Genomic DNA, 26,755 nt, shown 5'->3' on the forward strand with positions numbered 1-26,755 from the left:
TTGGTGTTTTATCACCGGGCTGTAAGCTACTTTTGACGTAAAGAGCCACTCCTCCACCTCTACGATTAACTCTGTCTTTATTGAAAAATATAAAGTTATCTATATTATATTCAGAAATTAAGTCATTATTAGCGGTGTCATTAAATGTTTTAGTTACGGCAATTACATCAAAGTCCTCTGTTTTAGTTAGGCACTGCAATTCATCGATCTTATTTCTTGAGCTTCGAGCGTTGAAGCTAAGAAGCGTTCAAGCTAAGAGAGAGAGAGAGAGAGAGAGAGAGAGAGAGAGAGAGAGAGAGAGAGAGAGAGAGAGAGAGAGAGAGAGAGAGACAGAGAGAGAGAGAGACAGAGAGAGAGAGACAGAGAGAGAGACAGAGAGAGAGAGACAGAGAGAGAGAGAGAGAGAGAGAGAGAGAGAGAGAGAGAGAGAGAGAGAGAGAGAGAGAGAGAGAGAGAGAGAGAGAGAGAGAGAGAGAGAGAGAGAGAGAGAGAGAGAGAGAGAGAGAGAGATTTACATAGATTTACATAGAAAATCAGACCACACAGACCCCATGGTCCAGACTTGGTGGTCTGTCCTTAAACCTAAGTGATTTTACATTAATCAGAAGACTCCAAAACGTTGCATTTCTACTCTAGTTGATATTAAGTTGAAGGAGTTGAGAGAGAGAGAGAGAGAGAGAGAGAGAGAGAGAGAGAGAGAGAGAGAGAGAGAGAGAGAGAGAGAGAGAGAGAGAGAGAGAGAGAGAGAGAGAGAGAGAGAGAGAGAGAGAGAGAGAGAGAGAGAGAGAGAGAACCATCTCCATTTCTTTAACTTTGAATGAATTTATCATGGTAATACGAATAAACATATTGGCTGTTTTAAACCATACATACTGGTGAAAATTTCTTACCAAATACTGTAATAAATTTATTTGAATACTGAGTATAGCTTCTGCATTTATTAGTGATACGAATGAATGTGGATATATATATATATATATATATATATATATATATATATATATATATATATATATATATATATATATATATATATATAAAATCCACACACAATTGTATTACAAACACACATACTTGGAAGTAGGTGTGGAATTAACCTGTTGATGGGTCGGGAAGCATCACACAGCTGCACGAGGCTGAGGTTGAGGTCTGTCACTGCAACAAAAATTGAAACATTGCAATAGTAAGATTCTTTAAATGAAAATTTAAAATTAAATACTGAGCAGCATGGAAAGATACAGGCTGATACACAAAACATTTAATTTTGATATTTGTAACTTACATGAAGTGAAGGTTGACAAACTCATCCCTGTAGAGCAGACCTTCCCGAACTCGTCCAGGTACAGGTGGTAGTGAGACAGGTGGGTCCTCTTGAAGAACTGCACCATCACCCTCGTCCTCTCCTTCCTCGGGTACAGGGAGGCGTCTGTCTTTGCAGATGTTGTGCAAAAATAGCACACACCTACAGATAGAGTTAATATTAACAAGTAATAAAAATTATTGTTGTGTAGTGGACGATACAGTATTGAGGTGTGATCATCACTTGATTGTCTACATACCTGTATTATTCTACACACATATGCAGGAGGGCTGACTCTGATTTCACCATGGAGCACATGAAATCTCCGCTTCCACTGGCCAATCCCCCTCTCCACTGTGCTCCTTGTCCTTTTGTGTGCTCTGAAATTTTTAGTTAATGACAATGTAATGATACTGTAAAAATTGCTTTTGCAACTGAACTTAAAAACAACTTTCGGATAATCTTAAGAATAGCGGCTCCTAGCGGGTGCGCATAAAGGGCACGGTATGGTGGTAATTACAACATTACTAGCACATACGACGGGATTTTGACAAGTGGTCAGCCGTGTTTGTCACAAGGGGTGTATTTCTCCATGCGGGTCTCACGATTTTTTCCAGGTCGATGGGCGATGAGACTGGGTTGCAGGAGGCTGGTGGAATCCATATGTTTGTTTGTGTGCGTGCAGGTACTGTGACGTACTGTCACGTACGAATTCTGCAGCTTTTCACACTTGTAGGGTTAGGAGGGGGAGGACAAGGGAAGAACAAATTATACACGAAAAAATGTATATGTAATTTATTACGCGTCTTTCTGCCTTCAGACATGGCATGACACTCTCGCCCCAATTTATTACATTGAAAATGGAGTTGAAATCTAAGCCATAACATAATCTGCTTGGGTTCTCATTGAAGAGCATTGCCCCAAATTTAGGGATTTTTTCACGTTTAGGGATATTCGAGTTTCCTCACCTGCAGCTTGGATACCTTAAATTCCTCACCTCCGTCACTTCTGTCTGTGTCATGGCATTGGAAAGGTGTACCGACTGCGATTTTGGCCTCATTGACTTCTGCTTGCGGTACTCCGGGAAAGCAAGAGACTTGCTTGACTTGTGTGTTCGCCACAAACAATATCGAGCGGTTGTGGAGGGAAGCAAAGAGCCTCTTTGGCAGGAGGAAGAAGCACTTTGTGGGGTACCTCGCAAGGTGCATGTTTCTTATGGCCATTAATGACCCTAACAAACGCTTGCATGTCTTCCTTCAAGAGGCAGCTGCACTATATAACCCCTGTAACCGCCCACAGGAGACGCATGCATATACTTTATTTTATTTTATACATATTTCCAATACGTCAATATGCTTTTAACATCAAAATTATACCAAATTCCAACATTTTATTTTGAGTCGGTATCCCTTTCATAGGTGCAGCGCAGGGGTTGGCAACGATGTACTAATACTCGCTTATGTCGAGCTGGTTATGTTGAGGGGGTGAAACATAAGCAGGGGGGTTATGTCTCGTCATTGTTAATACTCGGATATGTTTCAGTTTATGTCTCACATAAATTTCTTTATAAGTACGGGCCCTGGTACATTAGTTCGCCCTTCACGCTAATCAAAAAACTGTATGGACTCTCAATTGAATTTTTGGCAGTTTATGTAAGTATGCGACACTTAATTAAAAGGTTTGATGGCCACATGTATATGCGCTCTGATTTTTATGATAATTGAGTGAATATATGAACTGTGAAGTGATTTTTTTTTTTTTTTTTAATTTAAGCTTGTTTTATTATTCCAGGAATTTTTTTTTCTATTTAATGTTAGAAGAAGAAGAAGAAGAAGAAGAAGAAGAAGAAGAGTAGGAGGAGGAGGATAAAGGGAAGACGACGCGAAAAATAAATTAATTGATAGAACACAGAACAGGCCGGGAAGGTTGAGAAATAACAAAGTGAATTAGAAGAACAAGAAGAACAAAAACAAAAAACAACACGAGCTCAACAAGAAGAACAAGAAGAACGCCTACTTGAAATAATATGTGAACTAAGAGGGAGAGAAAGAAAAAGTTTAAAGAGGAGACATGATAAAATAAGTCACTGGCTTGCCTGACTCGCCTCCACCTGTTGCTCCTGCTTTCATCCTTCCCTCCCTCTTCCTCTCCTCCCTTCCCTCTCTCCTTTCCTTTCTCCTTCCTCCCCTCCCTCTCTCCCATCCTTCCTTTCTCCTTCCCTCTCTCCCTTCCTTCCTTCCTTGCTTTCTCCTTCCCTCCTCGCCTTCCTTCCCACGCTCTTCTTATCTCAATCCACTGCGTACGGGAAAATAATAAAAGGAGATTAGAGAGAGTGGGAGAGAGAGAGTTCAAAGCTACACAATCCTCCTTCCCTTACTTCCTTTCCCTTCCTTCCTTCTGCTCCTTCTCGCTTCAAATCCCTTCCATTCCTTTCCTTTCCTTCCCTTCCCTTCGTCCCATTTTCTCTCCTCTCTTTTCTTTTCCTTACTCACTTTTTCTTTCTCCAATTTTCTTTCCTTCTCTCTCCCTCAATTTCCTTCCCTTCCTTCCAGTTCTTTTCCTCTCATTCCCTTCATTTCCCTTCTCTCCTTCCCTTTCCATCCCTTCATTACTGTTTCTCTCCTAGTTTACTTCCCCTTCTCTTTACTCATTCCCCGTTCATTCCCAGCCCACCATTCCTGTTGCTTTTCGCTCCCTTCCCTTCCCTTCCATTTCTCATATCTATTTCATTGCCTGCTATTCCTCTCCTTTTCCCTTTCCTCTTTTACCCTTCCTTCTATTTCCTTTCCTCTCACTTAATTTCTCTTCCATTTCCTCGGTTTTTCCCTTCCCCTCAATACAGAGGAGGATGGCAAAGATGATTCAGGGGGTGAGAAACTAGCCGTTATGTTCTTAAAACTGTTTTTTTCCTTTCCTTCTCCTCTCCTTCCCTTTACCTCCATCCATTCCTCCCCCTCTCTCTCCATCCTTCTCTTTCCCTTTCTCCCCTTCCACCTCTCCCTTCCCCGACCCCTCCCTTCCTTCCAGTTCCTTTTCAGCCGCGTGAAGTGATTAAAAAACTTGGCATCGCTGGTGATAAGCTTTCCACTCTAACTTGTGGCGCCGCTGCGATTTCCTCAAGGCAAGACGGCGGCCACTGTTCCGATGCCCCCGAAACCTTTCTGTGGGAGCTAGTTCATTTAGGACCCCCTCCATTACCCCTTCCCTCCCCTTCCCATGTCCCACTCCTGTTCCTCCCTCTCACTGTCCCTCTAGTCTCCTGTTCCTGTTTATCTCTATCTCCTTCCTTCTCTACCCATTCCTCTTGTTCCTCTTTCCTAACATTTCTCTCTTTCTTCAGCCCCTATATCTTCTATCTCTTCTTCTATTATTCTTTCTCCTATTCCTCCCTTCTCCTGTTCCTCCCTCTCTCTCTCCCTCCCTCTGTCCCTTCCTCTGTTACCGAAAGTCCTATTTCTCCCCCTCCTCTCCTCTCTGTATTTCATTTACTTCTTTTTTTCTTAGCCCTTTGCTTTTCTTCTCCCTCCCTCATGTCCCTCCCCTTTCTGTAGCAACCTTCTTCTCCCTTTCTTCCTTCTCCTGTTCTTCCTTTTCCTATTCCTCCTTCTATCTGTCCCTCTCTCCTTCTGTCTCTCTTTTTCTCTCTCTAGCTCTGTCCCTCCCTCTCCTTCAGTCGGCCACTGTTCTGCCGCCTCTAAAGCCTTTCTGTAGGGGGGGTAATTCATTTAGGATACCCCCTCTTTGACTCCCCCCTCCACTCCCCTCTCCTCTCCCTCACCCTCTCCATCTCCTGTCCCTCCCTCCTGCTGTTACCTAATGGCCTACAGCTGCTCTTCCTTATACTTCTGTCACTTGTGTTTCCATTTTTTTATACTAATTTACTTTTTGTTTATGTAGCTGATGTTTTTTTTAGAACCATTTCCCTTCCTTCTCCCCTTCCATTTCTGTCCCTTCCCTCTTTTCCTGTTCCTCTTTCTCCTTTCCCTCCCTCTTCTGTCCCTAAAATTGGTCTTCTGTCACTCTTGTCCTGTCCCTTCCTTCTCTCTTTCCTGTCCCTCCGTCTTATGTTCCTCCCTATCCTGTCTGTCTATGTCTGTCTGTCTGTCTAGTACCTAATGTCCTTGTATTCACCCTTCCTGCCGTCTCTTCGTTCCACTTTTTCTTTCCTCCTGTTTCTCTTTTTTGTTTCCATTATTTCGTTTTCCTTTTCTTTCTGTCTTTGTTTATGTAAGAGATAATTCACTTAGTACCCTTCCCCTACCCCCCCCCCTGTCCCTCCTCTTCCGTTATCTCTCTCTCTCTCTCTCTCTCTCTCTCTCTCTCTCTCTCTCTCTCTCTCTCTCTCTCCTCCTCCTCCTCCTCCTCCTCCTCCTCCTCCTCCTCCTAGTTCCCATCCCTCAAGTCTTACATAACCTGATCCACTCCCCTCCTCTTCCTCCCCTTCCCTTTTTCCCCTCCCTTCCCACCTCAACACCTACCCCCCTCCCCTTTCTTCCCCTCTCTTTTTTTTATACCATATGTCACCTTACCTCTTATTTCTTTTACCCTTATTCCCTCGTTTCTCTTGTCTCCTCCTCCTCCTCCTCCTCCTCCTCCTCCTTGAGTCTGATAAAACGAAGGTCACTCAGACGAATTTTGTTGCTACTCAGAGTCAACGAAAACCAATAAACGTGAGAGTAAATGCGTAAAAGTAAGAAAGTAAATAAGTAAATAAACGACAAGTAGAATAAAATCAGTTAATAGAACATCGTATTTCAACAGTAGTAGTATTATCATTAGCAGTAGCAGTAGTAGTAGTAGTAGAAGTAGTAGTAGTTGTAGGAGGAGGAGGAGGAGGAAAAGAAGGAAAAGAAGGAGGAATAGGAAGAGGAGGATACGGAGGCGGAGGAGGAAGAGGAGGAAGACGAAGACGAGGACGAGGAGGAGGAGGACGAGGCAAAGTAAGAAAAAAAATACAAAAAATAAACTAAAGGCGATGAGTAAGGTGGGGATGTGGTGATGGCGGTGGTTATGTTGTTGTTGTTGTTGTTGTTGTTGTTGTTGTTGTTATTTTTCTGGTGGTGGTGGTGGCGGGGGTGGCGGGGAGGAGTAGTCTAATGAGGCAGCGTCTCTGGTGTCTAGTCAGCAGCTAATCAGCATCACATCAGTTGTTTTGTTAATAAGCTTTGATAACGAGCCGCCGCCAGACCAGATTTTGTTTAGCCGAGCAGCGTTTTGGGTTGTCAGTATTCATGCGTCTACTTTTACTCAGTTTATTTATTTATTCATCACTTAGCATTTATTTAGCTGTCTATTAGTATACTCTTGCAATACGATGACGGAACACATTCTTGACATACTCCTGGCGACTCCTCTCTTCTTCTAAAAGAGGGCATAGACGAAGAAATAAGATGAAGAACAAGAGAACAAGTGCTATAAGAGGAACAAGGAAAAGAACAAGAACAAAAACATGAAAAAAGAACTAGCTATATATATAAAAAAGAACAATAAGAACAAGAACAACTAGAACAAGAACAAAAAAACAAGAAAAAGAAAAAGCTAAAAGAACAAAAGAACAAAAATAACAAGAGCAAGTAGAACAAAAAAGCTAAAAGAACAAGAAATAACAAAAAACAAGAACAAAAAACAATAGCAAAAAAACAAGAGCAGGGAAAAACAAAAACAAGAATAATTTACTTACATGTAGAAGGTCCACACAAAAAAGAGAAGACATTCCAATCACCATCATCATCATACCTGAAAAAAAGAAAATCATCATTATTATCATCATCATTACTACTACAACTACTACTAATACAACAACCACCATTACAACTCCCTCAACCACCACCACCGCTGCCTACAACAACTCTATCTCTCTCCTGTCGCCAACGCTTTCATCACTATCACAACCATCAGCACCCAACGAACCCGACGCAAGCCTTTCCGCCACTCGCTCGGGATCACAAAACAGCGCGAGGTGCCGCCGATAAATATAATCACTGCTCTGAACGCTTGCGACAAATCCACGCTGCGAGATGAGAAAAAACAAAGACGAGAGAAAAAAAAGTAATTGGAGCTGAACGCGAATCGACATTACTCCCGATAGAGACACGCGCTAAGAGACAAAAGGAACGGGGGAGAAAAAGGGAAAGAAAAAGGAGCAGGGAAAAATCTATGCAATGACCGTGACGTCTGAGAGGAAAAAAATGAAGAGTAGGAATGTAAAGGAGTGAAAAGGGATAACAGAAAGGAAAGGCGACGTAGGAAAGGGAGCAGACGGAGATATAAGAAAGGAAACAGAGAAAGGGACAATGAGAAAGAAGAAAGAGAAGTTGAAAGGGAAAAATGAGAGAAAGAAAAAAAGAAAAATGAAGAAGGAAATGTATGAAAAGGAGAAATTTGAAGGAATAGACATAGTTGGAGGGAAGGGGAAGGAAATGAAAGGGAAGGAAAGGGAAGGGAAGGAATGAAAAGAGGATGTTAGGGAGTCGAAGGGAAAGGAAGGGAAAGGAAAGGAGTGGAAAGGAAAGAAAAGGAAAGGAAAGAAAAGGAAATGAAGGAAAGGAAAGGGAAAAGAAGAGAAAGGATGAGACGGAAAGGGAAAGGAAGAGATGAGGAGGAAAGGAAAGCAAAGGGAAGGGATGGGAAGAGAAGGGAAGTGAAGGCAGGGAAAAGGAAGGGAAGGGAAGGGAAGGGAAGGGAAGGGAAGGGAAAGGGAAGGGATGGGAAGAGAAGGGAAGTGAAGGCAGGGAAAAGGAAGGGAAGGAAAGGAAAGGAAAGGAAAGGAAAGATGGGAAGGAAGGAAGGAAGGGAAGGAAAGGAAGGAAGGTAAGGAAAGGAAAGGAAAGGAAAGGCAAGGAAAGGGAACGGGAAGGGAAGGAAAGGGCACAGGGTCAGTACAAGCAATAATAAAATACTGGAATCCTCTCGTAATAACTCGGGTCCAGTAATAACGAAAGGAAAAAAAATAGTAACACATGAATTTTGTTACACGCCTAATACCTGACGCTCACTTTTAATTAAGGTCTGACTGAACGAACGAAAATAAAAATATATAAGTTTAATAATATTAGTAGTAATAAATGTTTCAAAGGGTTAATGATAGCAATAAATTTTTCAACGCTGGATGGACTGAAAAAGGATAAGTCAGAGAATGGAGATAATGAGAGAATATCGATTAAAAAAGAGGGAAAATGGAGGCGATAATAGTAACAGATGATTCAGTGCAGGGAGGAAGGAAGAGGGAGATGAGGAAGGAAAAGTGTGAGAGAGTTTTCACTATTCAGTATTTTTGCTGTAGTTTGCTGGATTTTACATTATAAGAAGATACCTGCTGAAGAGAAAGAAAAATGGGGATAATAGGAGTAAAAAATAAGCCAATAGAGGAAGGAAGAGAGAGATAAAGAAGGAAAATGATGAGATTATCCACTATTTATTTTTTCTTAATATATTTTGCTGGATTTTCACATTATTCCTTTTTCCTTCACGTACTTAACTTCACTAATCTTTTTCCTTCACATACTAAACTTCACATACTAAACATACTAAGAATACTAAACATACTAAGCTTCATATACTAAACTTCACTAATCTTTTTTCTTCACGAACTAAACTTCACAAATCTTTTTTTAACTTGATCGAAGAGAGAAAAAAGCAGAAAGATGATGAGAGAGTAAACACTACCTCATTCTTGCTTAAATTTCCTGGATATTCACATTACTGTATCTTCTTCATATATTAAACTTCACTGGTTCATTTTTTCCCTCGATTAGAAAGCGAGATAAAAATGATGATGATGAGAGAGCATTCACTGTCTTATGCTTGCTTTATATTGCTGGATTTTCTCATTATATATATTTACTTCATCAGCTCAAGTTCACTCTTCCCTATTTTCTTTTACCTCGATCAGAGAGAAGGAAAGAGGTAAAGAAGGATGATACGAGAGCATTCACTATTCACTATCATATTCTTTGCTTTTTGTTGCTGGATTTCAAATTACTGCATTTTCTTCATTTGTTCAACTTCACTAATCGTTCATATTTTCACTCCGATCTGTCAGTGCACAAGTCAGACCCACCGTTGCCAGATCATCGTACTCAGAGCATAGTATTTACCGGTTTCTGACGCATAACTATTGCCAAGAAACATCAGGAATTAACTATTTTAACGATAATTATAAGTGAATCTCGTTATTGAGGCCCAGGAGACAGTTATTGGGTCGGAAGTCGGTAAATATAAGCAGCTGAGTACGACAATCTGGCATGGTCGGTCAGCCCTTCTCCTATCAGTCACCGTCACCACTTGCGTCAGACAGTACGATAACCGCCTGACATCTACGTACACACACAGCCACCAGCACCTCCTTAGTCAGCACGAGGAGGTTAGCCACAGCGTCAGCACCTCGCAAATCGGAGCCTAAGTCAGTTATTCGTGAGTCAGCAACGCCATTATGACTCCTGATTCCTTCTTCTTCTTCTTCTTCTTCTTTTTCATCATCTTCTTCATCTCCTTCTTTATTTTATCCTTTTATATATTTTTTTCGTTATTTTCTTTATTTTCTTTTATTTTCTTTATTTTCTTTTATTTCCTTTATTTTCTTATTTTCTTCTTTTCTATTTTTTCTTCTCTCTTGTCCCTAATTTCCAACCATTCGCCCCCGAGAGAGAGAGAGAGAAATGCTGGCTCGGCGGTGTCCATTAATCTATATAACGCCTCTATTCTTTATATACGGACGTGTGTGTGTGTGTGTGTGTGTGTGTGTGTGTGTGTGTGTGTGTGTGTGTGTGTGTGTGTGTGTTGGTGGTGGGGGGTTGGGGGGGGTGGGGGCTGGTGGGAATGAGAGAAAGAGGTAATGAAAATAATATTAAAAAAAACAACAATATGAAGAATAAGTATAGGAATATGAACAAAACAAAGAATATCAGCTGAAGAAGAAGAAGAACAACAACAACAACAACAGCATCAGAAGCACCAATAACCAAAACCTTCTCTTTCTTTTATTCTTTTCATCTGTGTTCATCCAGTGCTCCAATTATCGTCCGAAATGTCAACAAAGAAAAAAATACAATGCAATACTTTTTTCTCACTTAATTAAATAGAAAAAAGATACACGCTTTAAAAAAATACAAGAGAATAATCACGTTTACCATTCTCTCTCTCTCTCTCTCTCTCTCTCTCTCTCTCTCTCTCTCTCTCTCTCTCTCTCTCTCTCTCTCTCTCTCTCTCTCTCTCTCTCTCTCTCTCTCTCTCTCTCTCTCTCTCTCTCTCTCTCTCTCTCTCTCCTAATTAACCAGGGATTGATCGGACAAAATAATTACTTGTTTTTTTTACCTCGCAAATAAAGTTTCACTCGCCTTGTTTTTTTAGAATGTCTTTTTTCCTTTAAGTTTTTCTTCTTTTCCTCCACCAGTTCTCTTTTTTTTCCTCCACCTTAAACAACTCCATGTAAAGAGCTCGATGTTCAACAAAAGTGTCCGATTTTTTCCTTGACTTCCAATCTTTTACTTTTTTTCTGCAACGTTCAAACAATTAATTTAGATTTACGTAAGGTATTTTTCTGTATATTTTTCCTTCTCTTATTACAGAAAAAAAGACAAAAAGATAGACACACACACACACACACACACACACACACACACACACACACACACACACACACACACACACACACACAGATTTTATCTTTTTTTCTTTCAAACATTTTCCTGTACCTTCATTAACCTCAATTTTTCAATTTCTACCTTTTTTTTACGTTTTTTCCTCTTTCCTTTCCTTCACCTTCAGCAGTTCCCTTCTTCCTCCCCATTACCAATTTCCTCTTTTCCTCCTCCATTATATTTTTTTCTTCTTTGCTTCCCTCCATTAGTACCCAACCTCCCTATTCTCTCCCCATTAAGGTACTCTCCATATTTTTACTTCCATCTCCACTGTCTCCTCTTTCCTCCCTTCTCCCTACTCCATTTCCTCTCTCTCCCTCCCTCTTTTCCTCTCGTTTCCCTCCCTCTTTCCTCCTCTCATCCTCATCCTTTTCATCTCATCTCCCTCCCCTTTTCCTCATTCTCCCTTGATCTTTTCCTCCCTCTCCCTCCCTCTTTTCCTCCCATTTCACTCCTCATTTTCCTCCCTCCCTCCCCATTTTTCCTCCACATTAGCACTTTTGGTTCACCGCATCCCCCATGACCATTAGCAGCAACTTTTTTTTTCTCTCCCTCACCCATTTGTTTCTCTTCTACATTTTCTTTTCTCTTTCTCCTATTTTTTTCCGTTTTTCGCTTCTTTTTTTATCTTTCAGCTTTGTCATTCGTATTTCTCTCTCTCTCTCTCTCTCTCTCTCTCTCTCTCTCTCTCTCTCTCTCTCTCTCTCTCTCTCTCTCTCTCTCTCTCTCTCTCTCTCTCTCTCTCTCTCTCTCTCTCTCTCTCTCTCTCTCTCTCTCTCTCTCTCTCTCTCTCTCTCTCTCTCTCTCTCTCTCATTTCGCTTGTCATTACCCCCCCCCTATCATTCACCTCATTGTTCTGCCTCCTCCTCCTCCTCCTCCTCCTCCTCCTCCTCCTCCTCCAACCTTCCTACCCTCCATCTCCTCCTCCTACATCCTCCTCCTTCTCTTCATCTCCTCTCTTTCATCCATCTCCACCCACACTTCCTTCATCTCCATCACTATACCACCTCCACCTCTTCCTCTTCCTCCTCCTCTTCCACCTAACTTCTTAACCTCCATCTCCTCCTACATCCTCCTCCTCTTCATCTCTTCTCTCCTAGCACCTCCTTCCTTCATCTTCTCCACCTTCCTCCTCCATCACTACCACCTCTCCTCCTCCTCCTCCTCCTCCTCCTCTTCCTTCTGCTCCACTCTAATTCAATCAACACACTTACAATCTAATAACAGGGGGAGGCTTGGAAGTGAATGGCGCGGACAGGACTCTGAATTAGGGGATCGGAATATTCTAAAGAGGTGCTGGAGGGATTGGTAATGAGATTAGATACGGTTAAGGCCTGCAGGATCGGGTGCCAGCCAGGCCTATGGAGGTCAGTGGGATTCAACACCTTATGATGAGGATGGGGATGAGGAGGAGAGGTTCGTATAAGGGATTGGATTCTTTCTACCTTTGTTTTGATTCTTCGGGTGGCTGTAGGGTTGAAAGGGTGGTTAATAGGGTTTAATTGCCTTTTAGTGGGAGCTTGTGAGAGTAAGAAAATAAAAAGAGAGAAAAGTGGGGATGTAAAGTGTGTGTGTGTGTGTGTGTGTGTGTGTGTGTGTGTGTGTGTGTGTGTGTGTGTGTGTGTGTGTGTGTGTGTGTGTGTTATTATTGTTGTTGTTGTTGTTGAGCACTTAGTAAAATTTTGTTTGTTTAGAGAGTTTTTTTTGTTTGTTTTCTCGTTTCTCTTTCGTTCTTTTTCTGCTTCGCTTTTACTCGTTTTATTTTCCTTTCCCTTTTAATTGAGCCTCGTTTGGCCGCGTGTTAGCAAGAGTTTTTAAATGCCGTGAAAATGGGAATGTTTCCACGGCCGGAGGAGAGCAGGGATGACTTTTTTTACGGGGATTATGATAAAAAATAGGTTAGCTGCACTGAACGTGTTTCGTATACTAATGATGATGATGGTGATATTATTATTATTATTGTTACTACTACTTATTCTACTACTACTACTACTACTACTACTACTACAAGAAGAAGAAGAAAAAGATCAACAACAAAATAACAAAAAAACACATCTAAGTCCCTCTTGATCTGAAAGGCAGGGAAGGGGAAGGAGCGAGGGTGGTAAAGGAAGGAATAATGGAAGGAAGAGAGGAAGGAAGGGAGAAAGGAAGGAAGGAAGGGAGTAAGGTGGAAAAAAATTAAATCGGAAAAGTAGACTCGTAAAAAAAAAAAAAGCTATGAAGAAAAGAAAAAGAAAGATGGAAAGGACAGAGAAATATGAGAGATAGGAGGAAGGGACGAAAGGGTGGAAGAAAAAAAGTGAGCAAAAAAGAGCGAGAGAAAAGGATGAAGAAAATAGTGACACTGTTCAGGAAGCGTGGAAATTAAAAGACCATTAAACTATCACTGTATATGATTAATTCTCTCTCTCTCTCTCTCTCTCTCTCTCTCTCTCTCTCTCTCTCTCTCTCTCTCTCTCTCTCTCTCTCTCTCTCTCTCTCTCTCTCTCTCTCTCTCTCTCTCTCTCTCTCTCTCTCTCTCTCTCTCTCTCTCATATCATCTAATCATTTTTATCATCATTTTTTTTCAATTTCTTTTCTGTCTTTTTCTTATCAACTGTTTCTCTCCCTTCCTCTCGTTTTTTCCTCTTTCTCTTCCTCCCTTTTCCCCTCTCATTTCATTCATCTTCCCTTTATCTTCGCACCTCTCAGCATTCCTCCTTCCCTTCTTCCCTTTCTTCCTGCCTTCTTTCTGCATTCCTTTCTTCCTTTCTTACTTTCTTTCTCTCTATTTCTCTTTCTTTACTTCTATTTTCCCTCTTTCCTTTCTTCCTTCAACCCTTCCTTCCTTCTTTCATCCATTCATTAACCCATTCATTCATTCCTCATTTCCTTCCTTCCTTCTCTACTTCCTTCCCTCCTTCCTTCCTTCCTTCCTTCCTTCCTCGCTCATCTGTCACCATTCAATACCTCCTCTCCAGTTGAGACTTCCCTTCCTCTCCCTTCCTAACTTCCCGATCCTCCTCCTCCTCCTCCTCCTCCTCCTCCTTACTCTTCTCTCCACTCCTTCCTCTGTCACTCTAAATTGCCTCCTTCACCAAACTCTTCCCTCTTATCTATCATCTCCACTGCCACCCTCCTCCTCCTCCTCCTCCTCCTTCTCCTCGATGCCCCATTAACATAAAGCTTCATCAGGACGCTGGTTAATGGTACGACTTTCCCATTAAAGGTGAAGGACAGGTCAACCCAGCCGCTTCCCACACTCATCTCCTCCTCCTCCTCCTCCTCCTCCTCCTCCTCCTCTTCTTCCTCTTCAACTTCTTTTTTCTCTTAAGTGTCTTTTGATTTATGCATTTCTTCTTTTTTTCCCGCTGCTGTATTTTTTTAGCTCATTTTCTTCCTCTTTTTGTCACTAATATTGTCATTGATTTTTGTATTATTGTTATTTTCAGTATATTTTGTTTTCATTGTCAGTCTTCTTATTATTTTTCTCATTATTTTTGTTACTATTTTTTTTGTTATCATCATCTACCTTTCTTCTTTTGTTCTTCTTCTTCTTCTTCTTCTTCTTCTTCCTGAATCTCTTCTGTCAACCCTACCTATCTCTCTTCTATCAACTAATTGCCGTTTCTTCTTCTAGTTCTCCTTTTTACCTCCTCTTTCCTCTTACTCTCTCCTCTTCCTTTCCTCGTTTTTTTTTCTTCTCAATATTTCCATTTCCTCTACGTCTGAACTTTACTATCATTTTCAGTCTTTATTCCTCCTCGTTCTATTTCATCATCACTATCACCATCATCATTATCGTCATCAGCAGCAGCAGGAGCGTTATCATTGTTCTGTTTCTTTTTCCTCTTTTTCCTCTCATTTCCCGATTCTTAAGTCTTTTCCTCACCCACTTTGTTACGCGTCAGTCTTCTTTTCCTCTTTTCTCCGGCAGCTATTTTTCATCTCTTCCCCCTCCTCTCCTCCTCCTTCTCCTCCCCCTCCTCTCCTTCTTCTCTTTCTCCTTAACTTTTTTCAATTTGGCCAATATGTTATGTATTTATCTTCTTCTTCTTCTTCTTCTTCTTCTCCTCCTCCTCCTCCTCCTCCTTCTTCTTCTTCTTCTTCTTCTTCTTCTTCTATTTCTCCCATTCTATCCTCCACGTCTTCTCTCTACTCCATTTACTGCATGTTTGTATTTTTCTTTCTCCTTCCTTCTCTTTTACACCCTCCTCTTCTTCTTCTTCCTACTTCTCTTCTTCCTCCCTCTCTTCTTCCTCTTCCTCCTCCTCCTCCTCCTCCTCAATCTCTCCAGTCAGCCCAATGAATCTTCTCTCTTTACTCCAACTACCTTTTCCTTTTCTCCTTCTCTAACTCCTCCTCCTCCTCCTCCTCCAAGGAGGTAAGTGTTAAGTTAGAGGCAATAGATAGCAAGGTACAGTTTCTGGAGGGTGTGTTAGGTTTGGATGTAGCTAGTGTCGGGGAGAGTGAGTTTAAGGTAGTTGAAAAGGTAGAGAGGTTGGAAGATAGAGTAGGTGAAGTAGAGAAGGTAGGTACCTTAGATTCCTTCCAGCAGGTTAGAAAAGGGAGTAAGGCTGTAGCAGCAGATGTTAGTTACAGTGGTGTCGTGACGAGGAACAGGTTCCAGGTGTTAGGAGACCAAGTTGAGAGCGATCCTAGCATCGTTCTTGTCGGTGATAGTTTAGTTAGACAGCAGGACCAGGAGTTTTGTAGGAAGGGAGCGAGGCGGAGGCATGTAGTTTTTCCTGGACGTAGAATTGAGCATGTAGCTGAGAAGGTTGACGACTTAGTCGTCACTACCTCAGAGGAGACAGTGTTTGTTTACCTGGTCGGAACAAACAATGTAGTTAAAGGTAGGTCAGAGGAGGTTCTAGACAAGTACAGGAAGTTTGTCGGGAAGTTGAGGGACAGCAGGCGGCGTTCAGTTGTGTGTGGATTGCTCCCTCGGCATGATGTTAGTTCCCTCATTCTCAGTAGAATGCTTGGGATTAACGAACGTGTCAGGGATCTGTGTAGTCGTGAGGGAGTCATGTTTGTGGACGTCTGGGATCATTTTATTCATGACAGGAGCTTGTTTGCTAACGATGGACTTCACCTAAATTGTGTAGGCAAGGCGAGGCTGGGCCGAGTGTTGGATGAGGAAGTTTTGAAAGAGTTAAAGAAAAGTCAGGTGCAGCGGGAACGAGGTGTGGAAACTTCCGGCTTGGCTGGGAGTGGGAGGAGTCTTCAGTCAGACGGTGAGGTCCACAGAGGGAGGAGTGTCAGGTCTCAGGTGAGGGAGGAAGTACAGGTGTGTAGTGCTGAGGAGGACGTCAGGTCGTTGGACCCCCAGGTGGGGGATACTGAGGTAGCGGTCAGGTCAACAGCCACACAGGTGGGTGGTGAGGTAGAGGTAGTTGTAGATAATCAGGTCTGACGCACTATTCCAGTGAATCGACAGTTGATATATGGCGCACACTCGGCGAGTAAATTAAACATCTTCTATGTAAATGCCCGTAGCATTATTCAGAAGCGTAGCCACTTGATAATTCATGCAATTACTGAAAAACCCGACTTCATTTTGATCACAGAAACATGGCTAAATACGCGTGACAAGCATCAGTTAAGTGAAGTAGCTATCAATGGTTACAACGCGTTTGCTAAGTGTCGTCTACACAAAAAAGGTGGAGGTGTAATAATATATGTTAAAAGTAATTTAGAAGTCATTCAGCTTAACACAACCGAAACAGAGGCTTATGATTCATTGTATGTACAAGCGACGATCCTTAATGAAAAGTATGTTCTGGGCGTAATTTACCGACCTCCTAAATCAAATGAAGACATTGATGGAAATCTCTACGCAGAGATAAATAAAATTATCAGAAACAGAAATGCAGTAACATGCGGCGACTTCAATAACCCTTCCGTTAACTGGTCTGCACTATCTGCCAACAGGGAAGGAACTAGACTATTAAATTTTGCGCAAGATACATTTCTTTATCAAACAGTTACCGCGCCGACGCGAGGAAATAACATTCTGGATTTAGTCTTCACGACCGACAACCACCTCATAACCGCGTGTGAGGTAGGCGAGCCATTTGCAACCAGTGACCACAACATAATCAGATGCGTTTTAAATATTGAAACAAAAGCACGAGCAAACTCGCTCTTAATACCTAATTATAGTAAAGCAAATTTTATGGACCTAAAAAGAGAACTGGCTTCAGTAAATTGGAATCATTTGCTCAACAACGTCAGCGTTCAAGAAATGTATAATCGTTTTACTGCACAAATCACTGCGAGTGTAAATAAATTCATTCCACTCAAGCCACGAAGGACTGATAATCAAAAACCGTTGTGGATGAATAATTACCTACAAAAAATCATCGTCGAAAAAAGAAAACTGTATAAGCAATATAAACTGTCACATAATTCACAGGATCATACTAATTACATCAATGTCAAGAGAGAGTGCGAAAGGAAAATCAGAAAACAGAAACGCGAATATGAGATGAAAATATCACTCGATGCTAAGAAAAGTCCCAGGTTATTTTCCAGTTACATAAGAAACAAAAAAACTGTTAAAAATAATATCGGCCCACTACTATTAAGTGGCAATACGATTAGTGATGATAAAAGCATGGCGTCGGTCCTAAATTCAACCTTTAGTAGCGTGTTTACAAAAGAGAACATGACATCGATTCCAGCCCCGAAAGAAAATTTTTCAAGGCCCTGAAGAACATAAGCTTGCATTGACCGAAATTGATATCAGCGAAGTGCGTGCGTACCTGAAGAAAATAGATCCAAATAAATCTCCGGGCACCGACAATTTATCTCCTCGCGTGTTGAGAGAATGTAGTCAACAGCTAGAATTACCCATAACATCAATATTCAACAAGTCATTACCCAGTGTGCCTCTCGAGTGGAAAAAGGCCAATATTACCCCGATCTTTAAAAAAGGAGATAGAAAAACAAGCCAGTAATTATCGTCCTATCAGCCTTACGTCTGTCCTAATTAAACTATTCGAAAAAATGATCAGGGATAAAATGATCACTTTCCTTGAAACAAATGATTTGATAACTGATAGTCAGCACGGATTTCGTAGTAATCGGTCTTGCCTTACCAACCTATTAACTTTTTTCAACGATGTTTATTCATGTTGGGACGCCCGAAGCCCATATGACGTAATTTACCTAGATTTTCAGAAAGCGTTTGATAAAGTTCCTCACGTTAGACTTATTTCTAAACTGCGTTCCCACGGTATTAACGACCATCTATGTGCGTGGATTCATGATTGGCTCACCGACAGAAAACAGTGTGTAGTTCTTAATGGTGAAGCATCGGATTGGCAACCCGTCACCAGTGGCGTGCCCCAAGGTTCGGTCCTGGGGCCAACACTATTCATAATTTACGTGAACGACTTAGAAACTGATATTCTATCAAAAGTAGCCAAATTCGCCGACGACACCAAATTAGGAGGTACGGTAATGAACAGTGAAAGTTGCGAAAAGATTCAATCAGACTTAATAAGACTTGCCGACTGGAGCGAAAAATGGCAAATGAGTTTTAACGCAGATAAATGTAAAGTAATGCACATAGGTGAAAAAAATCCTAGCTTTAAATATCAGATTCAAGGACATGAGCTCAGCGAAGTAAAACAAGAAAAGGATCTTGGTGTCATTATCAGTAACACTCTTAAAATGAGTGATCAATGTTCTGCAGCGAGTAAAAAAGCCAATATGATGTTAGGACTAATCTCAAGAAACTTTGATTATAAATCACCCGAACTTATGAAGAGATTATATTTAGCATTTGTAAGACCACACCTAGAATACGCCGTTCAGTTCTGGTCACCGAACTATATCAAAGATCAAGTTTTGCAAGAAAGGATACAGCGACGAGCAACCAAACAAATTCCAGCGCTCCGTAACTTGCCATATGACGAGCGTTTAAAGCGTTTAGATATGTTTTTCCTAAAAAAAAGCGAACGATAAGAGGGGACTTCATTGAAGTGTTCAAAATCCTTAATGGATTCGACAATATTAACCCAGATAGTCTATTTCAGAGAGACACCAACACAATAACACGCAGGAACGGTATGAAGTTAAAGGGAAACCGATGTAACACATTGGTGCGCAAAAGTTTTTTCAATAATAGAGTCGTCGATCACTGGAATAGACTCCCACCGTCAGTTGTTAGCGCACAGAGTATCAATAGCTTCAAGTCTTCATTGGATAAGTACTTCAGTGATATAAGATTATACTGACCCTTCTTCGTATGTTTTCAGACAGATTGCAGCAAGACGTCAACCTAAATTCATATTATTCTCCCCCACAACCTAGATTGCAAGTAGCGTAAGTTAACAATAGAGTAAAGCAACAGTTAATGTCCGCATGACAGGTGGAGTGAGGTGTGGGTACAGTAAGGTGACAGGTTACTGGTGCCGTGCCTAGTACCGCCGGTAAAACGAGGATCAAGCCTCCACCTGTGCCCCTGAAACTACACCTCACCCATCGTGAGTATTAGGGGGGATCCTGAGGCTGCCCTGTGCAGGCCACTCATCTTCTTCCATTCTCCTTGTGTTTCTGTGTTCTTATGTTCTTATGCAATGAAGTCATTTTCCCCCACAGCTTAGGTTACCAGTAGTGTAAGTTAAGGGTAGTAATTTCCTCTTATTTCTCTCTTTACTGTAAAATTTCCATGTCCCTTTCTTCCTTAAAGGTACATGGTGTTCTCTTCTAACTATTTCCTGCCGACACGTTGCCGGAGGGAGAGGTGGGTGGGGAGGAGCCTTCATCTTTTCTGTCCTGTCCTACCACACGTAGATTACTAGTAGTAGCAGTAGTAAACAGACACCCTCGCCATAGACCGATAGGTCTTCTGGTGTCTGTTATTCCTATGTATTCCTATGTATTCCTCCTCTTCCTCCTCCTCCTCCTCCTCCTTCTTCTTCTTCTTCTTCTTCTTCTTCTTCTTCTTCTTCTTCTTCTTCTTCTTCTTCTTCTTCTTCTTCTTCTTCTTCTTCTTCTTCTTCTTCTTCTTCTCCTTTATCTCTCTGAGCGTTACCCATCAACCTAACCATCCTCCTTCCCTTCCTCCCTTCCTCCTTTTCTCTCTTCCTCCACGTCCATTACGGAGGAGCAGCAACACGATTCATTATATTCACCATTACTCTTATTCATTATACTAATCGGGACAGCGGCCTGGGCACACACACACACACACACACACACACACACACACACACCAGCAGGCCTCTCTCTCTTGCTCTCGCCATCTCTCTCTCTCTCTCTCTCTCTCTCTCTCTCTCTCTCTCTCTCTCTCTCTCTCTCTCTCTCTCTCTCTCTCTCTCTCTCTCTCTCTCTCTCTCTCTCTCTCTCTCTCTCTCTCTCTCTCTCTCTCTCTCTCTCTCTCTCTCTCTCTCTCTCTCTCTCTCTCTCTCTCTCTCTCAGTGTATTACGTGATGGAAAGGAAGTAAGAATGGAGAAGGAAGGAAGGAAGGAAGGAAGGAAGGAAGGAAAGAGAGGGTGAAAGAATGATGAAGGAAAGCAGAGAAGGGTAAAAGAAAGAAAGGATGGAAGAAGGAAGGAAGGAAAGGCGGAAAGAAAGGAAGGCAGGAAGAGATAGAGGATGAAAAGGGAGAATGGAGAAACATGGAAGGGAGAGGAGGGTAGGAAGTGAAGAAGGATAATTCGAAGGAGGAAAGAAGGGAGGAAAGAAAGAACGGAAGGAAGAAAAAATGGAAGGATGGAAGTGTGTAAGAAGGAAGGAGGAGAGGCGGGAACAAGAGTCAAGGAGCAGAGGTAGAAAAGGAAGGGAGGAGGAAGAAAAGGAAGGAGGGGGGAAGAGAGTAAGAGAAGAATGGGATGGTAACAGGAAGAGAGAGAGAAAAGGAAGGAGTAAAAGGAGGAAGAAGATAGGGAGAAAACGAGAAAGAAGGAAGAGAAAACAATTGGAACATAACAGTTTTAGGAAGGAAGAGGGGAGAGGGAGAGGAAGGGAGGCAGGGAGAGAGAAGGAAGGAAGAAGAGAGGAAAGGAAGGCGAAAGAAAATCAGAAAAACAGGATGGCTACAGGAAGGAAGGAAGAAAGGAAGGGATGGAGGGAAGGAGGTATCGGCGGAGAGAGATGGAGGGAGAGAGGGAGGCAAAGATTGACGTGCCTGCCTGCGTGCCTGTCTGTCTGTCTACCTGTCTGTCTGTCTGTCTGTTTGTCTCGACCGTGACCTTGGGCGGTGTAAGGTTCAAGGTCGCGTGTTTGGGGTGGTCCCGGTGCATGCCAATGATCCGCCTTGTGTTTGTCTGTTTGTTTGTTTTACTTGTGTTTCACTGTAAAGGTTTTGTTCTGTTGCGTGTGCCTTCCGTAATTTTTTTTTTTTTTTGCTTGTTTTGTTTGATTAAAAATGGTTTAATCTTAAGACAGTCATCCTTCCCATCCTAGTTTCTATATTTTATTCTTCCTTCACACCTTGATCTCGCTTTTTCTCCATTCTTCACTTTCACTATTTACAATCTTTTCATTCCATCACTTTCTCTCTCTCTCTCTCTCTCTCTCTCTCTCTCTCTCTCTCTCTCTCTCTCTCTCTCTCTCTCTCTCTCTCTCTCTCTCTCTCTCTCTCTCTCTCTCTCTCTCTCTCTCTCTCTCTCTCTCTCTCTCTCTCTCTCTCTCTCTCTCTCCACTGCCTGCTACTTCATATTTACTAAAGTGGAAACACAAAGTCTTCATGGCATTTGATTTAATATAATTTCACTTAGGATTAAGGTCTGAACCATAAGGTCTGTGTGGTCTGAATATCTATGTAATCTCTCTCTCTCTCTCTCTCTCTCTCTCTCTCTCTCTCTCTCTCTCTCTCTCTCTCTCTCTCTCTCTCTCTCTCTCTCTCTCTCTCTCTCTCTCTCTCTCTCTCTCTCTCTCTCTCTCTCTCTCTCTCTCTCTCAGCACAGTTCTTGGCCCTCAATCCCTCACACACACTCTACGGGACACGCCCTTCATCCCTTCCCCTCACTCTTTGCTCTTTACATTCCGTCCTCTGCAATCTCGTTTATCCTTCCTTTAATTACTGCATAAGTTAGTGGAGATACCGAACGCCGCGCCCTGTATTAATGAACGAGGAGGAGGAGGAGGAGGAGGAGGAGGAGGAGGAGGGACGAGGAGGAGGATCAGGATGAGAAATAACCCCCATCTAACCCACATTTCCCCTCCTCCTCTTGCCCCCTCTTACACACACACACACACACACACACACACACACACACACACACACACACACACACACACACAAACACACACACACACGGATACAGTTTAATGCCTAATTTTCACGCTAGTCTACCGCGCGTTCTCATTATATTAATTGAACATTCGGACTAAAAAAAATAGACGTACCAACCGTTCCAAATTTCATCCCGCCAGACTAACGTTGTGTTCCCGGCCGCCGTAATGGTAATAAGACACAATTAATGCCTCCATGACTAGGCTGGCGTTTGTGCTACTAATACTACTAATACTAAGCCTAATATGAATACTATTATATACTAATACAAATAATGTTACCACTACCAAGCCTGATACTAATACTACCACTGATACCAATATGAATACTATGACTAATACACTAACACTGTTACTAATACCAATACGAATACTAACACTAACACTATTACTAACACCAATACGAATACTAACACTAATATCAATAATGCTACCAATACTAAAACTACTACTACTACTAAGTTTACAATTACTTCTACTTATAATATTATCACTACAGCGACACACACACACACACACACACACACACACACACACACACACACACACACACACACACACACACGAACCAAGCTTATATCATCTGTCTTTACCCTATCATCCACACGTCTTTCCACACACCCACATCCACACATCCATCCTCATCCACTTACATCCACCTATCCACATCCACCTAACACCTATGTACATCCACACAAAACTAAACAATCCATACACTTCCACACACATCCATATCCACACCATATTCCTCCTGCCAGTTTATCCACCTACTCTTGAGGGTGGAAAGGAAATGCTGGGTGGAAGGAGACTGGGTGGAGGGGAATGGGTGGAAGATGGGGAAAGTATGGAAATGCTTGAAGAGAAAATGGGTGAAAAAAATAATGGTGAAGGGTTGAGTAGATGATAGGAAGGGAAAGGAGGTTAAAGGGAAGGGAAGGGGAAAAATGAAGGGTAGTGAAGGGAAAGGGTCAGAAGGAAGAAAGGAGAGGAAGGAAAGAAAAAAGAAAGGAGGGAAGGAAATAGAGCAAGAATGTTTTGAAAGTGAAAGACCAAAAACAGGAAAAGGGGGACGCTTACACACACACACACACACACACACACACACACACACACACACACACACACACACACACACGCAAAATACCTACTCGATGTGGTTAATTAAATTTTTCGACCCTAATTATGGTTGTATTATTAGCATCAGTCACGTGTCCACCCCACCCCACCTCTCTCTCTCTCTCTCTCTCTCTCTCTCTCTCTCTCTCTCTCTCTCTCTCTCTCTCTCTCTCTCTCTCTCTCTCTCTCTCTCTCTCTCTCTCTCTCTCTCTCTCTCTCTCTCTCTCTCTCTCTCTCTCTCTCTCTCTCTCTCTCTCTCTCTCTCTCTCTCTCTCTCTTTTGATGTTACATACTTTGCCATTTCTTCTTTTCAATCAACAACAACAACAACAACAACAACAACAACAACACTAATAATCCCATCATTCAACTTTCCCCTTTTCCTTCCTTCTCTCTTTTTCCCTCTCATGACATCTTTATTGCTTGCCTCTCCCTCCTCTCCCCTCCTTTCCTCCTCTTCTCCTTTCCTCCATCTCATCCTTGTGGTGATTAATCTTTTTTTTCCTCTTGCTCATCCTCGCGTTTTATTTTCTTTCTCTTCTTCTCTTGTTTTGTCTTATCTATTATTTGCGATCTTCTTTTTGTTTCCTTTTATAGTATACCACACTACTTCATCTTTCTCCTTTATCAAACGTTCTTGCTAATCCTCTCATCTTCCTTTCACATCTCTTTTCCTGTTAAGTCATTTTTTTCCTATTTCCTTTTTCCTCCCTCCCCACAAAATATATCACAAGCCCATTTGTCAACTACATTTTCTGTCTCTTGCCATCTCCATAACCCCCATCCTCTTTGCTTTTCTTTCTTCAATTTTCTTCCTGTTTCTCGCTTTTTCTTCCTTTACAGATTTTCCTCCACCAAGCTTCCCTTTCTATCCCTTCATTTCACATGCTTAACTTTCTTTTTAACATCCCTCCCTCCTCATCCTTTCCATCACATGTCTTTTCCCTTCATTTCCCTTCCCATCCCTTCTAATCTTTTTCACCTCCCCTCCTCCTCATTTTTTCCTTCACATCTCTTTTCCCTTCATTTCCCTTCCCATCCCTTCTAATCTTTTTCCCCTCCCCTCCTCCTTCTCGTCTCCCTCACATCTCTCTTCCCTTCCTTTCCCTTTCCATCACTCACCACATACCCTACTCTTCCCTTTCATTCTCTATCTCTTTCTTTCCATTCCATTCCCATCTCTACAATTCCAGTCCCTCTCCCATTTCCTTGCCTTCCCTTCTTTCCCCTTCCTCTCTCTTTCCATCCCATTTATCTTTCCTATTTCGACTCGTTCTACCATTCCACTCTCTATCTCCCTCTCCTTACCTTCTTCCCTCCCTCCATTCCCCTTCCTGATCGCACCCTCCCCCTCCCTTCTTCTCCCCTTCCCGTCACCCACCGTCGCCATCTGTTCTCAAGGGCTCATCAACATACGTCTGGCAGCCTAGTATGATTTTATTCCCCATTTTTTCCATTATTTTCGAGTAAGGCCAAAAACTTCCCCGAATCTTATGGGCGACACACGCGTTAGTCGTTATTGTTGTTGCTGTTGTTGTTGTTGTTCTTGGGTGGCAGTAGTAGTGGCATTGGTAGGAGAGTTAGTAGTGGTAATAGTAGTAGTAGTAGTAGTAGTAGTAGTAGTAGTAGTAGTAGTAGTAGTAGTAGTAGTAGTAGTAGTAGTAGTAGTAGTAGTAGTAGTGGGTGAAGTAGTAGTTAGTGGTAGTAGTGGGTGTAGTAGTAGTAGTAGTAGTAGTGGGTGAAGTAGTAGTTAGTGGTAGTAGTGGGTGTAGTAGTAGTAGTAGTAGTAGTAGTGGGTGTAATTGTAGTAGCAGTAGTAGTAGTAGTAGTAGCGAAGAAAGCAGGTCATTATCTCCGTCTAGACAGCACACACACACACACACACACACACACACACACACACGACACAACCATTACCGTCGCTGCCAGCCACAAGTGTTTCCTTTAAAATATTACACTTGTACACATTCCCATATTAGTAGTGTTACTCTCTCTCTCTCTCTCTCTCTCTCTCTCTCTCTCTCTCTCTCTCTCTCTCTCTCTCTCTCTCTCTCTCTCTCTCTCTCTCTCTCTCTCTCTCTCTCATCGTTTCCTTGGCCTTTATTTTCTCTTCTCTTTTTATTCTTCGGAAATAAACGCGAAATTATAGAGCCATTTTCGCCATTCTCTTCCTCCCATTTTCCTCCTCCTCCTCCTCCTCCTTCTCCTTCTCCTCCTCCTCCTCCTCCTCCTCCTGCTCCTTCTCCTCCTCCTCCTCCTCCTCTTCATGATCATGGTCCAGGGAATTGTTTTTCTTTTCCACTCCATCTCTCTCTTTTCTTTCTTTAAAATTCGTCATCTCTTCATAAACTTCGAAGTCAATTTTTCATTCAGTTCAATAAATGTAAAGTCCAAATTGTTTTTATGACCGGCCAAAAATATCGTAATCCGCTCAACAGTTTCTTCGTCTGTTTCAAGTATATCTTTTTTTTACTATTTTATATTCATCCTTTATCTTTCTACATTTTTTTTCTTGAATTTCTTTTTGCACGGTTTTATATCGAACTTTTTTTTCACCTCTGTTTTGCATCACCTCATTCATTTCATGCAATATTTTTTTCTTTTTTCCCTCACTTTTTCATTCTGCTTTCCTCTGACATTTACGCATTATTTTTTCTCAGTCCCCTCTTTCCTTATTCCCGTTTTCACAATTTTCTTTTCACCTCCACCTCACAACTCTCAATCTTCATCAACTTATATTTCTTCTCTTGTTTCACCTTTTATTCTTATTTCTATTCTTTCCTCTCCTGCCTTGTATATTTCCCTCCCTTGCCCACGCCCTCACCTCTTCCTCTTCCTTCTCCTTATTATTAACTTTTTATAAACATTTTTCATACTCCCTCTTTCGTTTTATTCCCCTCTCTCCTACTCTTTCCCTCTTCCTTTTCTTCTGCCTGCTCTCCTCTGATTCCTTTTCTCTATTTTCACCTTATCCTCTTTCTCTTCTCCCGCCACCACCCCCTCTCATTATCCCCCAACTCGGATGCCAAAAGAAACACATCAATAACCAGTAAAGATCAAAACACGAGTATATCATTCACGAATACGTCTAGCACCTCCGTTTTTCTTGAGTCTCCCTCTTTTCCTTTCCTCTCTATCAAAGAAAATGGGTCACAGATGAGCACTGAATGAGCCGTAATGGAGAGAAAATGAGGCGAGAGAGAGAGAGAGAGAGAGAGAGAGAGAGAGAGAGAGAGAGAGAGAGAGAGAGAGAGAGAGAGAGAGAGAGAGAGAGAGAGAGAGAGAGAGAGACGCAAATATCAGTCTTGAAGAAATAAAGTCTGAGGGAAGAAAGAGGAAAAAAAAAGATGAATGAATAAAAGAAGAAGAAAGAGAAGAATACAAATGGTGAAGAAATAGACAAAAAAAGCAGCAGGAAAAATGCGAAGAGGAAAAAAAGGACGCAAAGAAATATAAGAGAGAAG

General features: G+C 41.9%; 2 long non-coding RNA genes across 2 annotated transcripts in view; both read right to left on the reverse strand.

Annotated features, from left to right (window-relative positions):
• LOC126992640 (uncharacterized) overlaps positions 1 to 26,755 on the reverse strand; it is a 54,107-nt gene that overhangs the window by 15,127 nt on the left and 12,225 nt on the right. The window lies entirely within an intron of this gene.
• LOC126992641 (uncharacterized) lies at positions 1,042 to 7,230 on the reverse strand. Its single transcript, XR_007746868.1, has 4 exons — positions 6,981 to 7,230; positions 1,560 to 1,680; positions 1,283 to 1,462; positions 1,042 to 1,155 (listed from the first exon to the last, which is right to left on the reverse strand). It is a non-coding gene; the product is annotated as an uncharacterized LOC126992641 (long non-coding RNA).

This window comes from Eriocheir sinensis, unplaced genomic scaffold (assembly GCF_024679095.1).
Source record: "Eriocheir sinensis breed Jianghai 21 unplaced genomic scaffold, ASM2467909v1 Scaffold498, whole genome shotgun sequence".
Classification (NCBI taxonomy): domain Eukaryota; kingdom Metazoa; phylum Arthropoda; class Malacostraca; order Decapoda; family Varunidae; genus Eriocheir; species Eriocheir sinensis.